The 18,546-nt window shown below is 43.7% G+C and overlaps 1 protein-coding gene across 1 annotated transcript in view; it reads right to left on the bottom strand.

Annotated features, from left to right (window-relative positions):
• Positions 1-15,554, bottom strand: part of CTNNA1 (catenin (cadherin-associated protein), alpha 1, 102kDa) — a 298,927-nt gene extending 283,373 nt beyond the window's left edge. Inside the window, exon 1 of the mRNA XM_014529051.1 lies at positions 15,535-15,554. The gene's annotated coding sequence lies outside the window, so the exon portion shown is untranslated. The remainder of the gene's footprint in view (positions 1-15,534) is intronic.
• Between the last annotated feature and the right edge of the window lie 2,992 nt (positions 15,555-18,546).

The following is an 18,546-nucleotide window of genomic DNA, read 5'->3' as shown; positions in this document are numbered from 1 at the left end:
TGGAGAAAGGTATGGAGCAGGACAAGGAGATGGAAGCGGGGGAGGTGGAGGGTAACATGATTAGCATTTCTAGAGGCAGGTCCTGCAATAAGAATTCTATCTAGGAGCTTGGTAAAGGCTTTGTAAAGATGATGGCTATTAACCTGAATGGAGCAGAGGGGTCCTTTCCTAGTGGCCAAGACAAAGAGCAATAACTAACTCTTGACTCAGGGCTTTGCTTTGTAAAATGTAGGGAATTCTCAATTTATGCAATAGCTATGTGGCCAGAAATTTCAATCTCAAGTTTTCTAGAGCATTTACTATGTGTTCAGTATCTTGGGGGAGGCAAGTGAAGTAGAGCAACTTGAAGAAGTTTAGACTCCAACTGGGGAGAGAAAAGTTGAGCTTATGAAATAATGGTGGGTTTATTTAGAAGGTGCAAACTAGTTTAGAAAAGTTAAGAACTAACGTGAGCAAGAGCTGTCAAAAGAGTTCTTATGGGAAAGTGAATTGTCAGCTGAGTCTTAAAGGACAGGGAGCTCTCAATAAAAAAAATATCTTGATTAAAAAGATAATATGAATAAAGAGACAGCAATTGGCACAGTAGCCACTCAATACTGGGCAGTAACTGCTTATTGTTCTTTTTTTTTTCTTACTTTTATTATTGAGACTTACAGTTTACAAAAACACTTTCTCATAAATTACTTCATTTGCCATTTACAATAATAACCCTGTGATTGAGCAGGGTTTCCATTTTACAGGTGAAGAAATCGAGGCTTAGGATGATTAAATACGTTGCTCTAGTCTAGTCACAAAGCAGAAACTGAAACCCAGGTGCTTTGAATCTACATAGTGTAGGCTTCCCTTTCTGTGGGGAAAGCAGCAGGCAATTCAAGCAGGCAGAACAGCAGGAACCAGAGAAAAGAAGCAGGGAGCCTTGATAAACCCAATTAATGTCAGTTGCACCAGGATATCTCTCTGTCTGTCTCTCTCTCTCTCTCTCTCTCTCTCTCTCTCTCTCTCTCTCTCTCTCATCTCCCTACATGTTCTGCTTCCTCCCCTAGAAAGTGCTCATATTCCCAGATCACAAATCCTAGATCAGAAAAGGAGAAACTTATTGGTGGGCAGCCTCAACAGAGTAGGAAAACTGTGACCAAGAGAAATTCACCATTTCTGCAATCTCATTAGCACTACAGACCGACACGTACACACATACACCTACACACACATAGACCTGCAGGTTGTCAATGGTTAAGTTACTAAGCCTGAGGCCTGAAGTAAATTAGGCTGTCTCAGAAAAACAAGGTTATGTTACTCATATTAAACATTCGGGTGGATTAAAATGCCATCTGTTTTTCGAATCCTTTTTCTCAAGATCCTGCTGCGTGGCTGGAGGGTTATCTTCCACACCCTTCACTTAGACCCACCTGTGCACATTGACCCTGTCCTGTCACTTCCTAGGGGGACTGACTGAGACCTGTGGGTTGTCTATCAGAGCCCTGGGGCAAGGGGCTTCAGTGACTGCCTTTAAAATGAGGCTGCCTTCTGGGGTTGCCCCTGGCAACCAAGCTGCTCCAGTGGCATGCATCTCTTAGATGTGACTTGGGAATTGGGGGAGGTTGCTAAACCATAGGATGCAGTGAACATATCAGTCATGTCCTCCTTCCCTCCTCCCAGCCCCAGAATCCACTCTCCTGGTGAGTATGCATGCTTTACCCTCATCTATCTTCCCCCCATCAACAGGATCAGTCTGAGCTTCTTTGTGAGGATGCTCCCTGAGGTAGGGAGAACCTGTCTGTTAGCCCAGCACCAAAGACCTGGGTACCACATCCTCATTCAGTCCCCAGCATACCACATGCCTTTTCACCCTTTAAGTGTAAACATCCCTTTCTCCAGGAAATCTACCCTGAATTGCCTTTGGTGTGCCCTAGGCAGGGATAGGTGCCGTGTCCATGAAACCCTAAATATCACTATATCATAGTACGCATCACCCTGCATGCATTCATCTGCATTTATTAGCTCCTTGAAGTTAAGGACTATGTCTTATTCTAGCACAGGATCTAGCATACAGGTAGCACAAAATAAATGCTTGTTGAATGGAATAAGTGAACAAATGAGAACACAAGATCTGACAGGAGGAAACGGGGATGGGGAGTGGGGGTGGGAGGTAGATTTTCAAGCACTGGATGGAAAAATTAGCACACATACAGCACAGAGGGGCTCCAGAATGAGTCAGCTTCATCTACAATGTAGGATGTGAGGAGGGAGCAGGAAAGGTAGGCTGGGGACAATCAAAACATCTTGAAAGCTGAATTAATACATTTGGGACAGGAGAGTGACAAGCTCAAAGCAGAATTTTAGGAAGACTGATCTGGCCAGGTGTGCAGGATGGACTGGAGCAGAGAGCCAGCTGGCAGGGAGACTAGTCAGGAGGCTGTTTTGACAGTCCAGAATTGACATGTAAAGGTTCTAGACAGCAACAGTGACAAGGGGAAATGAAAACAAGAAATAAACCACCCAAGTCTGTCGGATGGCCTCCTCATGAAGCCCAGGAATGTCAGCCGCTGCCCACCTTGGTTAATTGGCATCTTCCTGTTGCCATCTGAGCTGGCTGGCCACTGAACACTTTTTGCTCTCCACAGAAATCTTACCTGCCATCCTAAGTGCAGCTGTTACTTCAAGTGGACCGAGTGGTAGTGGGGTGGAGAGTAAGTCTAGAAGAGCATTTTTCAAATCAGTCGTCCTGGAATAGTGGTCTATTGTACATTAGTAGTCATCTAACAAAGAAAAGAATGAGTTCTCTGCTGAAATAATTTTAGAAAGTTCCAGATTCAATAAAGGACAAAACCATTCTTTCTTTTTTTTTTTAATTGCTTTTTTTAGGGAGAGAGAAAGAGGAAGAGACAGAAACATCAATTTTTGCCCTCCCACTTATTTATGCATCTATTGGTTGACTCTTGTATGTGCCCTAACCAGGGGTCAAACCCACAGCCTTGACCTATCGGGATGATGCTCTAACCAACTCAGCTACCCGTCCAGGGTCACAAAGCCATTTCTTTGCTGTAATATCTCAAGAGTGCCATATACCCCGCAGTGTTTATCAACCTTAAATGGCAATGTAGCCTTTTTCACACCACACCCATTCCCAGCTCTTAAAGGAGCACTCATAAAATAGCTGGAAGACTCTGGAATCAAATTTGTTTGCCTTGAGTCCTGCAGGATGTGTCTGGACTACACACGTAGATCACATTGCCTGCATGCCCACCACCTTTGCTTAGAGGACCAGCTTCCCACAGCCCTACCTCAGAAGCTGTATAGAAGCTGCTTGCAAGCTCTGGCTTTGAAGCCAGTTGGCCTGAATTCAAATACTAGCTCTAACACTTAATAGTTGTCTAGCCCCTCTGTGCTTCAGTTTTCCTTATCTCCACAATGGGAAAAATATTACAACCAACTTTAGTGGGGTTGTTTGGACAATTATATTCCTGAGATAAATGGTAAAGAGCACTGACCACTGTGCCTGGTGCATAGTAATACCTCAGTAAATGTGATCTACTCTTTTTATTTTATGCAGCCAAGTATTCTATGATGGGAGTCCAAGCTCTCTGACCATAGCTCTGAACTCAGACAGTCTGGTGAGGCCTAGTATGAAAAGGTAAGGGGGTCAGATGCTCTCTTTGGGGAATTAGGAATGGAACATGGCTATAAATTTGATGTGTCTCCCCCACACCCCCAAGGTGCAATAATTTGCTACAATAGCTCACAAAACTAAGGAAAGCACTTTACTTATATTTACCGGTATATTATAAAAGACATTCTAAAGGATAAAACGAACAGCCAAATGAAGAGGTACATAGGACGAAGTCTGGAAGAGTCCCCAGCACAGGAGCCTCTATTCCCATGTATTTGTAGTGCACCACCCTCCTAGCATGTGGATGCATTCACCAAACTGGAAGCTCTCTGAAGTTTGTCATTTAGGAGATTTTATGGAGGTTTCATCACATAGGCATAATAGGTTATTTACACAATTTCCAGCCCCTCTCCCCTCCTCAGAGGTTGAGGGAATTGGAGCTGCAAGTTCTAGGCTTCTAATCAAGGCTTAGTCTTTCTGGTGACCGGCCTCCATTCTGAAACTATTTAGGGTCCCACCAAGAGTTGCCTTGAAAGAAGCTTTGCCCAGCCAGCATGGCTCAGTGGTTGAGCATCAACCTATGAACCAGGAAATCATGGTTTGATTACTCGTCAAGGTACAATCCCCAGTTGTGGGCTCAATCCCCAGTTGGGGGCATGCAGGATGCAGCCAATCAATGATTCTTTCTCATCATTGATGTTTCTATCTCTCCCTTTCCCTTCCTCTCTGAAATCATTTATATATATTAAAGCTGGAAAGGAAACAGCGAAATTCCTGCAAGAGTAGGCCTTCCTTCCCCTGGCTGTCGGCACCGGCTTCCCTCTGGCACCCGGGACCCGGGCTTCCCTCCGGCCTCTGGCAGGCACCTGGGACTCAGGCGTCCCTTGCAGCCCCAGCTTTGTCCAGAAGGTTGTCTGGAAGGACCTCCGGAAGGACGGATGGCCTAATTAGCATATTACACTTTTATTATTGTAGATATATATATATTTAAAAGAAACTTCTATCACCCTGGAAATTCCACAGAATTTAGGAGCTCTGTGTCAGAAATAAAAGAAGCTGTTATTACCCCCCCCCCCCCCCCACACACACACACACATACACACACACACACACATACACACACACACAGGCACACACTCAGGAACTTCCAAGGGTTTGAGGAGCTCTTTGTCAGAAACTGAGGACAATAATAAAGTAAGTATTTCCTATTATACAACAGGTAGCAATTCAATAGGTATTTACAGATTCTTAACTGTGTAAGAAGCTCATGTCACATCCTCCATGACTACAGGGGACACCATTTAACCACATCTTTTACTCTCCCTTCATCCCTCCTTGCCCTCAACACATACATACCTTTCCTGATGCCTATCTTGAACCCAATAGCTTTCACACCTTCCAAGCTGAGGTCTTTGTCTTTATCAGACAGAATAAAGGAATGAGGAAATAATTCTTTCCACCAAAACAGCATTTTACAAAGGCCCTCTCGGGGGAGGTATATTATCCCCATTTTAGAGATAAAAAACTAAATTTAAAGAACTCAAGTAATAACTCAAGGTCACACAGGACCTGAACCCAGCACTTTTGACCTCTAAGCCAGGGGCCTCTTCACCATACCCTCCAATCTGGCCTGCACTACAATCTAAGATGTAGGGTCAGGTCTGTATACTCGAGAATCATAGTCTTGATCTGACCTAGAACTTGTCTCTGGGCAAGTCATACTCAATTCTGTGTATTTGTGGATAGGCAGCACCCTAAATACCTAGCTTTGCCTCTGGAAGTGACTTTTGAGAAGAGGTGAGCTGGCAAGGGCATTCAGGAAGGCCAGGAACAAAGTCTTGGGTCAGAGCTACTCTGCCCATTCTTGTTGCACATTCTCCTCTGGGGAAATCTAGCAGTTGTGATATGGTTAGGTTCAATATTCTGCCCTGATGCAGTCTGAAAGCAGCTAAAAGGCTGCAATGAGAAGATACTAAGAATAAAAATCACTCAGTGGAAAGAAAAGTGATTTCATGTTACTACCCATTGTGTTCTCTGGGTACCAGGGACCCAGGAAGTGTCAGGCACCATGATTATCTGATAGTTTTTTGAGTGTCATTCATTAGCCATGGTAAAAGCCATCTCATCCTTCTCTTGCCTCCAGAGAGGGCCTGAACCTAATCACCCTCAAGCAGAAGATGGTGTCTGCTCCTTTGTTTTCCTCTTTAGACTTGTCCTTCCTCTCTTCCTGCAGTGGGAACCAGTTTATTTTCACTCATGAACCAGTTTCTGAATCCTGGGACTCACTTTACCTCTCCATTCCCTTTTCTCCTCATCCACCTGCATTATCACAGAAGCTCTCAAAGGGCACCCTCCAATACCCCATGTTTTTATCTTCTGAATTCTAGGACCTACAATTTCTTCATTATAAGGGGGAAAAGATATATCCCTTCTCATCCTCCCTATCCTGTGGGAATCAGGTGAAGACAGGTGATATGAGTCCTCATTCTATCCTATCCAAATTGCTACCCTTCCCAGCTCTACCTCAGCTTTCAGAGCCTGTGATGACACACAGACTATAAGAACCACATGAAGATCCCTCTGGGGACATAGAGGAAAGCTCCAAGCTTTTTAGCTTCTCCCAACACACACACACATACACTCACTCTTCTCTCTCCCTCTTTCTCTGCTGCCCCTTCTCCCTCTCCTTCTCCCTTTCTCTCCCTCCCTCCATCCAATAAGATGTTAATGGAGTTGTCCATTAAATGCAGCAGCTTACCAGAGTGGTAGGCTGACTGGGCAGAGGGCCTGAACCCATTTATTCCAAACTATAGCCCCTATCACATATCTCACGTTTTTATCTTTTCATTTCTACATTGTGTCTCAGCCAGGTCGCTAAATGCCAACTCCCGGTCTGAGAGCCCACATGCTTCCCTGGAACACACACTGATGCCTGCTTGTCTGTGGAAAAGCATGAGACTTGGTTGGAAAGTTTGTAAGGAGGACATTCCGAAAAAAGGGAAGTGTGCAGAAGGCCACCCACCCTGTTTATCAGAATTCCGATTAGGGGGTGCCAAAGGCGGCACCCCTAATTATTCCTTGACCTTTTCCAACCAAGTCTGTGCACATGCAGACCCCCAGGTGTTTACTGGAATCCTTATGCTTAATCTTTGGGTGTCCTTGCTTAAAGGACACTACAAACACATGTGTCTTCCCAAGATTACTTACCCTACTGATTGTATCTTAAAGATAAACTTTATCTCAAACTGCTGTTACAATAAAAGCCTAATGAGGCAGGTGATTGAGGCTGTCTGGTTCCTTTAGCCAAGCAGTCCCTTAGCCCTCTCTTTCACAGCAAACGTTGTGTCGGAGAGTAATCCATTCATCTGTCGCTCAGGGTCTGCTGGTCAGGCCCCGCACTTGTCTACCAGCCACAGTAGTGCATGGAACCATGGGAGGGAGGATGGTGGAAGCCCACCCATGTCCAAGAAAATGTTGCTTAATAAAAAACAATTGTGGAATCTTTCTCTGACACTTGTCCATAATTGTGATAATTTACTACAATATCACAAAGTCTAAAAGCCACTCTAAAGAGGAACATTGCTTAGCATGGCCAGTGTGGCTCAGTGGTTGAGTGTTGACCTATGAACCAGGAGGTCACGGTTCGATTCCTGGTCAGGACACATGCCTGGGTTTCGGGGTCAATCTCCAGTGTGCGGTGTGCAAGAGGCAGCCAGTCAATGATTCTCTCTTATCACTGACGTTCTCTCTCTCTCTTCCTCTCCCTTCCTCTCTGAAATCAATATATATATATATTTTTTTAAAAAAGAGGAACATTGTTTTCTTAAGACTCTGGACTGAGACCAGCATCTGCCTGTCATTGTTATCTGGTACTTGTCCTGTGAGTTATTAGAAGGTCATATACTTACATACAACAGCAAAGCAATAACTTGAATCATAGTATGGGAAAATCCTAGAGTATCAGCTGTGTATAATCTGGCAAATTATGGGCACATGGTTTGGTCAAAGAGTGAAATCTGGCATAGCACAAGAGTCTGCTTTGAGCTCTTGGTTCTTCCTGCTTCTTCCAGCTTTCTCTTTGACCTGTGATTCTCGGAGAAGCCATTCCACAAATATTAACTGAGTGCCACTATGTGCCAAGCTGCTCCTTCTGGCACAGCCCTTGGGTTAATGGCAAGACTGCCTCCTCCTTATGGTTCTCCAACACCCTCAAGCTGGTTCTCTGGATACAATGACCAGAGGCTCCTCAAACCAGATGGACTGATTTAATCCTTTCTTGAGCTAAGCTTGCCTATCTTCACATCTGAGTGTAGAAAGCACCATTCCCATGGACTGTGAACCCCAAATTTGTATTTCATAAGCACTTTTATTTGAATGAACGAGATGTACTCTATGGTCAAACAGGAGAATGGAAAATGCATGCTGTGATGGACATATGTTCTTCCCCAAGCATCACTTCCTTAGGGGATCAGTCATTCTCATTCCCTAGTTATTCCACAACTACACAGTTCTAGAGAGAGGCAAGATACTCCCCCCAGCTTTAGGGCAAAATTCAACTCACATGATTTATTGAGGTGTGCCCTCAGGAGAAAGAAAATGAAAGAAGCAGGAAATGGTAGGAAAGAAGAGTGCGGTCACAGCTTTGTATCTGGCTTCAGTCTGATCCCACAGGGGAACTCAGCACCGTAAATAGCACCAAAATAAATTAGCCTTCCTTGAGGTAAAGTGGCTGGTTTTTGTTCCCCCTTGGCTAGAAGCTATAGGGAGGTAAAGAGGGATCTTCCATCCACCAAGAGCAATTTTCTGGAGAAGGGCAGGCATCTGTGAGCCACTACAACCCAATACAGCAGCTGGGAAAATGGATACACTGGTATGTAAAAGGATTTGGGCCAGGTACCACAGCATCCATTAGAACCACTGTATTAGTCAGTTCTGGTTTTCATAGCAAGATACTATAGACCAGTGGTTCTCAACCTTCCTAATGCTGCGACCCGTTAATACAGTTCCTCATGTTGTGCTGACCCCCAACCATAAAATTATTTTCGTTGCTACTTCATAACTGTAATTTTGCTACTGTTATGAATCATAATGTAAATATCTGATATGCAGGATGTATTTAGGCGACCCCTGTGAAAGGGTCGTTCGACCCCCAAAGGGATCGTGACCCACAGGTTGAGAACCACTGCTAGACTGAGTAGCTTAAATTTATTTTCTCATGGTTCTGAAGGCTGGAAATCGGAGGTCAAGGTGCCAGTGTGGCTGCGTTCTTGTGAGGGCTTTCTGGCTGCCTTCTTGCTGTGTGTTCACATGGGTGGGTGAGGTGGGAAAGGGTAGACAGCAAGCCTTCTGGTATCTCTTCCTGTAAGAACACTAATTCCACCATGACAGCCCCACCCTCATAACCTCATCTAAACCTAATTGCCTCCCAAAGGCTCTTCTACAAATATTAGCAAATTGGGGGATAGGGCTTTTACATATTAATTTTAGGGGGATACAATTCAATCCATAGAAGCTAGCATTTTGCAAACAGGAAAAAGAAACAACTGTTAGCTAGATTTGTTCAATTTCCCTTGCACCTAAGTTCTGGAATCCCATTTATTGACTGATGCAGAAGAGACAAGTTAAACCCCTACTAGCTGAGCCAGGCCTAGGATATCCCAACAGTCTCATTTTTCTCAACCTCAGCAGGTAGTGAGTCTCACCCTGGGAAAGTGAGGCTGTAATTGTTTGCAAGCAACAGTCATTGGTAAGTATCTGTAGGTGACAGCAGAGGCATCTGTGTGCGATCCTATCCAGCTCAGACTTTGAAGCTCAGGAGCAGAGCCATTAACATTCTCTTCAGCCACAGACAGTTCTCTTCAGCACTTGTTAGTCTCATTTTTCTTCCCTCCTGATCTTTGCATTGAGAGCAGCAGCTTCCTTGTTCCTAGAACCTTTTTTTCTCTTCAAAAAGCTCTGGGCTTCTGGCAGGCCTGTGGCCAAAAGACTTGCCAGAAACCTCTGGGCTCCCAATGAAGAACAAACTGTGCTGCCTGCTCTACAGCTAACTCAAGAACCCCTAACTCCCTTCACTTTAGGAGCAAAGGGCCAGTTAGGGAGCCACCTTCTTTCTGGCTTCCTGGGCAGTCTGCAGTGGTAGGCCTTGGGTTATAGAGGCTATCCTGCTGAGTCCCCCAATCCACCCCTACTCTGAATTTGGGTTATTTAGATAAAGGAAGCCAGAGGAGGGTTGGGAGGGGAGGGAAAGTCATAGGCCCTGCCCTCAGAGTAGTAATCCATCCACTGCCCATCCTCCTTATTAATTTTTTACATTTTTATTGATTTTTAGAGAGAGAAGAAGGGAGAGGGAGGGAGGGGTAGAAACATCAATGATGAGAGAGAATCATTGATCGGCTGCCTCCTGCAGGCCCCCCACCAGGGATTGAGTCTGCGGGACAGAGGGAGGGAGGGAGGGAGAGAGAGATCTGACCAGCTACCTCCTGCACATCCCCTACCAGGGATCAAGCCATAACCTGGGCATGTGTTCTAACCCAGAATCAAACCGGCAACCTTGCAGTGCACAGGACAATGCCCAACCAACTGAGTAACCAGCCAGGGCCCATCCTCCATTGTGAAGCCCCTTTACATTCTTATGGGATAAAGTGGGGAGGACTCTCCATTTCACAGAATGCCTGTAGGCCTGAGAGAGGTAAAAGAGAGTTCTCAATGGGAGCGCCATTCATACCTCCATTATTTATTAAGAACTGCCATATATCCAGCTACTTCTTAGAAAATAGAAAGAAGTAATCTCAGGGAAGCTTAAATTCTACTACTGGCCCCAAAGTAAAGTTCTTAAGCAATCTACAGATTTTAGTAACAAAGACCCCAGTGCCTGGAATTTAGAGAAGAGTGAGTTAGGCAGATGGTAATTTGGCTTCATTGTCCAAACTTTCCTCTTAAGATTGCCCTTTCCCATTAAGAGCCACTGGTTGTATTCCTGTGTCTTCCCTAAGGTTTTTCAGGGGTGAGGAGATGGTGCCATATTCCCCCACTACTCAGGACTTGATTCTGTCATCTCTATATCTTCCCTTCTCTTATGCCGCACAGTTATCTCAGACATACAAGCACTCATTCCTTATAATTGCTTCTGCAGCAATTCCAGAGAGGCACATGAAAACGACTTTCCCAGGATCATATTTTACCAAACTTCCCTGCAGACAGGACAACAGTGCTGGCCACAAGGTGCAATCATTTGTATTCATTTCCTTGTCCCCTCTGGCCACAGGCTGGGCCCAGCATCACCCAGCATACAGCCCAGGTGGGCCCAGAGGCACACAGAGAAGGACTGCTACTCCATCTGCTGGCTTGACAGCAGCTCTGGGGTGCAGCCTTTGAATTCCTTACAAGGCAGGCTCTGGCTCTGAACCAGGAGACCAACATGCTTTTCATCATGATAGAGTAGATATTCTGCCATTTTGTCAAAAGTGATGACATCTACCCACTCCTACCTACAACCCACAGACACAGACACAAATACATCTAGAAAACACAGAACCAAGGATTACTGGTTTAATAGGAACTGGCTCTGCTCTGAACAAGCATTGCTTTAGTGCTATAATAGGGACCTGTATATAACAAGAAAACAGCTCCAAACCAGGGCAGGGGTAGGAGGGGTTAGGATGGGTTTTAGAAAAACACTGATGACCAGGGTATTTTCTTTTCTTCTTTCCATTAAGCCCTTCATCTCTACTTCCCCTCTTTATGATAAATTATTCCTCTGCAGATTATTTAACTATTCCCCAGGGCCTGTTGTCCATCCAGAGTCATTTTATGCTCACAATTTCTTATTTCTCTGTCCTTACTGAGGCAAAGAAAGGATGGGGTTCCATTTTATAGATGAGGATAAGTAAACTTCCTAAACAGAAGAGAGATGGAGAAAATGACATTACCTACCCTTACTCAGAAATAAATTACTTGTTTCCTAAAATACATGTTTAACTATAGTAACTACTTACTCTATTTAGAAGCTGACAGGCTTCACTGTGTAGCATCCATGTCATACCAAAGGGAGGTGCCAACAAATATGTAAATTTTCATAGAAATCTGCCCTAGCCAGTAATGCTCAATGGATAGAGTGTCGGCCTTTGGACCAAAGGGTCCTGGGTTCGATTCCAGTCAAGGGCATGTAACCTTGGTTGCAGGCTCTTCCCCAGCCCAGGCCCTGGTCAGGGCTCATGCAGGAGGCAACCAATTGATGTGTTTCTCTCATATCAATGTTTCTCTCTGTCTTTCCCTCTCCCACTTTCCCTAAAAATCAATGGAAAAATATCCTTGGGTGAGGATTAATAACAACAACAAAAATTTTCATAGAAATCAGTTGAAAAACAATTATAAAACTCTAAAACCTTCACCCCATATCGAGGGGAAAAAGAAGCTGGTGGATATTAAGAGAAAGGTTTTAGAAAGGTTTTATTGGGCTAGAAGTGTTGATATGCTGTGGGTACCCCCTCCAAAAGGGGGGGGGGTACCTGCATTTTACCACAAGCCTAATGAGAAGGGCTTCAAGGGGACCTCTAAGCGAGCTTCAAGGGGTCTCCTGAAGTTAGAGGGGCAGAATGAATTGATTTCTGACTCCAGCTCAAGAAATTTAGGGATCACTATATGGGCTAGCAGCTGTTTTGCAATACTAGAATCTGCCCATAGTCTCAGAGGTTGTGTGAGCAAAGACCTGTTTCTCATGGAGAAACTGAAAATAGACTGTTGCATTACGAGGGGCTATTGAGGAAGAAAGCAGCTGACAGAGGCGAGTTGACTTGTACAGGTCAAGTGTGTGTGTGTGTGTGCGTGTGTGCGTGTGTGCAAGGTAGTACAGATTTCTGAAGAACCCACAAAAGTGCCCCAGGAGAAAACCAGTACATGAATGAACAGCAGGAGAAATGCATGATTGAGAGAGGAAGCAGAGTCGGCCAATCAATGAATGTTTACTGAACAGCTATTAGGTGTCAGGCATAGGACTAGGTTCTAGCAATAAAATATTGAACAGAACAGACAGAGTCCCTGCACATGTGGGGCTTTCAAAATGCTGGGAAGATAAACACTAAACAAAATTTTACTAAAAAGTAGTTTAACTAATACAAATGCACAACATACTATGGAAGGTAATATGCAGGACTATTTTAGATATTAAAAATCTAATCTAGTCTGGGGGTTAGAGAAGCTTGCCTAACACAAGTGACATTAAAACTGGGACCTGTGCCCTAACCGGTTTGGCTCAGTGGATAGAGCATCGGCCTGCGGACTCAAGGGTCCCGGGTTCGATTCTGGTCAAGGGCATGTGCCTTGGTTGTGGGCACGTCCCCAGTGGGGAGTGTGCAGGAGGCAGCTGATCGATGTTTCTCTCTCATCGATGTTTCTAACTCTCTATCCCTCTCCCTTCCTCTCTATAAAAAATCAATAAAATATATTTTAAAAAAATAAATAAATAAAATAAAACTGGGACCTGAAATAGGGTTAGACAAATGACTGGTGGGGAGTACAGTGATTCAGGGAGAAGAAAGGGCATATGGAAAGTCAGAAGCAACACATTCAAGGAACTGAAAGAAGGCTGCATGGCTAGAGTGTATCTACCTATAATGCAGGAAAGAGGCCAAGCTGAGAAGGCTAAAGAGATCAGCAGGAAGTGGGGGATTTTAAATGTTAATTAAGAACAAAGCAAGTGAAAATTGTAGGATTGAAGGAACTTAAAGGCCTCAGTCCAGCTACCCAGATGATACTGAAATCCTCTCTGCCTGTTTCCTATCACTGGATCCACATGAATGGAGGCCAGATAGGGCTTGGCATGGGGTCACAGGAGGCAGGTGTAAGGGAGCAAGGGAAGTACCATGGAGCCCCAAGGGTTTCTCCATCCCCAGAGTATGAGTTGGAACTTTCTGACTGATCAGCCTGCTTATTTGTGTGAAGACACCCTAATAGAAATGGCCAAGGAGATGCAGATGGCAACCATAGCTTGGTGGGAGGATAATTACTCTGAGCAGGTATCAGAAAGGTTGGTTTGTTTAAGAGGGACCATTCAATCCGCAGCCGACACTCTATCTACTGAGCCAAACCAGCTAGAGCTAGTTTTTATTTCTTGATGAGAGACAAGAGAGAGAGAGAGAGAGAGAAAGAGAGAGAGAGAGAGAGAGAGAAAGAGAGAGAGAGATTTGTTGTTCCATTATTTATGCATTCATTGCTGACCTGGGATTGAACCCACAACCTTGGTTTATTGGGATGACGTTCTAACCAACTGAATTACCTGACCAGGGTGGCCCCTATGATCTTTAACCAAGGATAGGCTATCCACATGATGAACACAGGAGAGGTAGCTATTCACATATTCACACCAAAAGGACCTCTGTGGTCCGCCAAAGAGAAGTCACATGTTATCCATGAGTCACATGGCCCTCTGCTGGAGACTATACAAAGGGATACAGACACTTAACTACTCTTGGAGTACCTAACAGCATCAGGAAAAACTTTATTTTTCTCTTTAAAGATCTTACCAAAATCACTCTTATGTTTTTCTTGAAATATCCTTAGCCTTCTTCATTTTCACCAAATGGGCAGCTCTCAGGGAAGACAATTCAGTTTAATATTCATATTCCAGCAGTCTGGATAAAGCCTGGAAACTTAAAGGGGCACAAAATACTACACAGCTTTCTGTCCCGAGCATCACTTCTCTTCAGGTCCTAAGCTTCCCCCTTCTTTGGTACCAAAGACATAGGCAGTGTGAAAGAGGGCTAAGTTTGCCTACTATTCATGTAAAATAATGGCACAAGAAGAAAATTGCCCCAAAACTTCAAAGGGTTTTTTCCTAATAATGTGCCTCAAGATTTACTGAAACATCTAAATCTCATTTTCAGCCCATTAAAGTCTGGATTTGCAAATGTACAGGTTATGTATTTTGTGATGGATTTCTGATAGAATTCAGGGGTCAGGGAAGAAAAATTTTGTTGATAGATTATTTGAGGGTAAAATAGGGTCCTAGAAAACTGACTTTAACTAAAAAGAGAAAGGTAATTTAGTTTAACTCTTCAAATAAAAAGTACATTTGATTTTTTAAAATTGATTTGAGGGAGAGAGAAGGAAAGGGAGAGGGAGAGAGAGCGCGAGAGAGCAAGAGCGAGAAGGAGAGCGAGAGCGAGAAGGAGGGCAAGAGCGAGAGCGAGAGCGAGAGAGAGAGAGAGAGAGAGAGAGAGAAACATCAATTTGTTGTTCCACCCATCCTTGGTGTACCGGGGTGACACTCTAATCAAAGAGCTACCAGGCCAGGGCAATTGCATCTGATTTTGAAAAACAATCATTGAGACTCCCATTTTTGTGTTTAACTACCACCTTGATATTGGTCTGCCTCAGAAGACAGCATGATTCTGGGCTACCTTAGCATGAATGATTTATGACATTCATGAACTTGGCAACCACATCAGCTTTTCTAAGCCTGGCACCCAACACCACCTGCATGTTAAGTGAAGATTTATGATTTATAAGACTCAATTCATTATGCAAAGGCACATGAATTGTCTTATATGTGCAGTCTATAACTCCCAAGACAGATAAGGAGACAGCTATGTCACAGAATTTATGATGGCTCCTTGCTAAAGCTGAAGTTGTAGAGAAAAACAAGAGAACTAACTGACCCTTTAGAGAAAAATAGCTTTAGCTAATCGTTACACCCAAAATGATAAACCAGCTATCACATACCACTATATCTTATAGTGGCTATCGGTGAAAGTCACTTTAATCACATTACTGAACTATGTCTACATTTTGAACGTGGCGATAATAGAACTTAAGTGACTCTTTGGAAATATCAAGTACTCTGTCAGTTTAATTTCCCCCCCAGTTTGGTGTCTGAGACCTCTTGCTGAGATTTCTTATAGACCCAAAGACATGGAAAGATAATTCAATACCTTGGTGTGCCCAATGGCTTCCTGCGTGCACTCTTAAAGTAGAAAAGGAAATGCTGGTTTCAATTCTGAAATGCAGCTTGTTTTCAGAGATATTTTAGAAATGCAGCAAATCTCTCCGCATACCTGCAAAAAATTAGAAGATTCAGTGGAATAAACTTATGAATCTCAAGAAAGAATGAGATTATATAGACAGCCATTAAAAATGACAAGTATATGGGACCAGGTTGACAAGCAGATATCTTTAAACAAGATAATGCTAAGCATAAAAAGCAGAACACAAAAATCGTAAGCACACATGCCAACTGGAAAAAGGCAAAGTGACAGAAAGAAATGTTTCCAGCCTAGAGATTTTCAATAGTATAAAGTTTAGTGAAAAACAATAAAATTCTAAGTAACTTATTTTCACATATCCCTATCAATCAGGAAATAGCCACATATACATGACTACTAACGGCCCTGATTCCAAGAAGTACCCTGTCCCTCTCTCCTCTGCAGAGCTCTCTAAACAGCATTCCACCCTCCTTGTGCCATACACATCCTGGTACAGCAGCCTGGGGCAGAGCAGACTTCCTTCTGGGAAGCCATGCAAAGCTGCAGAGGGCACACACAGCCTCTGTGGAGTCACCTTTGCACTTTGCCATGCTCAGAAACAGTTCACAATTCTATGATAGAAGACACATGTTCATAAGACCCATGGCAGCTATCATGCTCACAGATTCCCCCTTTCCTCTAGAGGGTTCACAGGGCTCCTTCCAAGTAAATTGCTTACTTAACATCATGTAATATAGACTCACACAGTCACTACCCCCACCCCAACTGCTAGTTGAATAAAAGGCCTATGAGCTGATCCTTGAGACACCTTGGCACTTTCCTTACTCTTCCCAATAAAGGAACTCTATAGGGATGGTGTAATTTAAGCTACACAGAAAAGTAGCAAGGAAAGTGCAAGCAGCCCAAGGGATACACTGAGGTACAGGAAGGAAACACTGAAATGTATTTATTTTTATCTTTTCCATTTTTATTGTCTATTTTTATATCTCTATATATAAAAGCCTAAGCGACCGGTCGACTGAACGACCGAACGACTGGTCGACCGGTAGCTGTGACTCGCACTGACCACCAGGGGGTAGACGCTCAACTGCAGGAGCTGCCCCCTGGTGAACTCCCACAGTGTGCTCCCACAGCCAGCCAACCTCCCGTGGCCCCTCCCCCTGGCTGGCCAGCCCTGATTGCCTGCCAGGCCAAGGGACCCCACCAGTGCACAAATTCGTGCACCAGGCCTCTAGTATGTTTAATAATACTAGTACTACATACATATACAGTTCACCCTTGAACACACAGGTTTGAACCGTGTGGGTCCACCAATACACGTTTTGTGTTTGTTTGTTTTTCAATAAATACTGTAAACATACTTTTTCTTATGATTTTCTCTTTTAAATTGACTTAATTGGGGTTACATCTATAATAATCTATAATAATAAAAGCATAATATGCTAATTAGACCGGATGTCCTTCTGGACAAAGCCAGTGCCAGAGGGAAGCCAGTGCTGGCAGCTGGGGGAAGGAAGGCCTACTCTTGCATGAATTTCGTGCATCGGGCCTCTAGTAAATAAAATTATATAGGTTTAAGGTGTACAGTTCTATAATGTATCATCTTATATTATATTGTGTGTTCACCACCCCAAGTCATGTCTTTCCACCACCTTATGATTTTCTTAATAATATTTTCTTTTCTCTAGCTTACTTTATTGTAAGAATACAGTATATAATACATATTCATAAAGCTTCCAGTCAACAATAGGCTATTAGCAATTAAGTCTCTGGGGAGTCAAAAATTTTATGTGGATTTATGTTTGGGGTGTTTCTATGTAAGGTGTGATCCTAACCCCCACCCCCTCCTATAAGAATCCCCTGTGGAAGTTGTTAAACATGCAGATTCCTTGACCTACTTCAGATCTACAGGATCTGAATCTCCAGGAGTGAAATAATTTAAGGAGTCTCCTAGTCTGATACTATTGGAGTTTGGGAACTACTGCAAAAGAAGAATTAGAGAAGCAGATACAAAGAAGATGGGCTATGGAAAGGTGCAGACAGAAAAATCAGAAGCCCAATTCTGAGGGGAAGACCAATCACTGGCAGCTACAAGCAGGTCCTCCTGGAGCCTAAGGAGGAGCCATCCTCCTTGTTCTTCCAGAACTCTGGCTCCAAAGGTATTGAGACAATGCCTGTACTTCCCTAATTAGCCCTCATTTAAATCCTCATCACCTAAGTAAACTTGGGTACTTCCTGTCCTGATGTTTAAGGAGCCAATAGTCCCTCACATAGAGACAGCATGTAATCCAAGGGAACTAAAAAGACAACAGACATAATTTCACTAATCATGTACCTTAAGAACTGAGAATGAGGTAGGAAGAAAGGAACATATGGCTAAAGTTGTCTGTAAACATTTTTAAAAGTTCCTGTGTAGCCCACCTGGCATGGCTCAGTGGTTGAGTGTCAACCTATGAACCAGAAAGTCATGGTTCGATTCCCTGTCAGAGCACATGCCTAGGTTGCGGGCTCAATCCCCAGTATGGGACATCCCCAGTGTGGGACAAGCAGGAGGCAGCTGATCAATGATTCTCTCTCATCATTGGTGTTTCTATATCTCTCTCCTTCTCCCTTCCTCTCTAAAATCAATAAAAAATATTTTTAAAAATAATAAAAAGGTTCCGGTACTGATTGAACATTTAATCTGAAATCACATGGGTGATTTCTAAAAAGCATACCAAATAAAAAAGAAGTCTGTAGAGCAGAAGCTAACACTGTCTGTGTAACTTTGGACAAAATCACTTATTTTTTCTGCTCCTCATCTATATATATGAAAGCCTAAGTGACCTTTAGGACTACCGGAACGACGAGTTGACCAGTCACTATGACACACACTGACTACCAGGGGGCAGACGCTCAATGCAGGAGCTGCCCCCTGGTGGTCAGTGTGCTCTCACAGACAATCTCCACCAGCCAACTTCC

The sequence above is a fragment of the Myotis brandtii genome, unplaced genomic scaffold, assembly GCF_000412655.1.
Source record: "Myotis brandtii unplaced genomic scaffold, ASM41265v1 scaffold668, whole genome shotgun sequence".
NCBI lineage: Eukaryota > Metazoa > Chordata > Mammalia > Chiroptera > Vespertilionidae > Myotis > Myotis brandtii.
The sequence above is the reverse complement of the archived record's forward strand: the minus strand, read 5'-3'. Positions and strand labels throughout refer to the sequence as shown.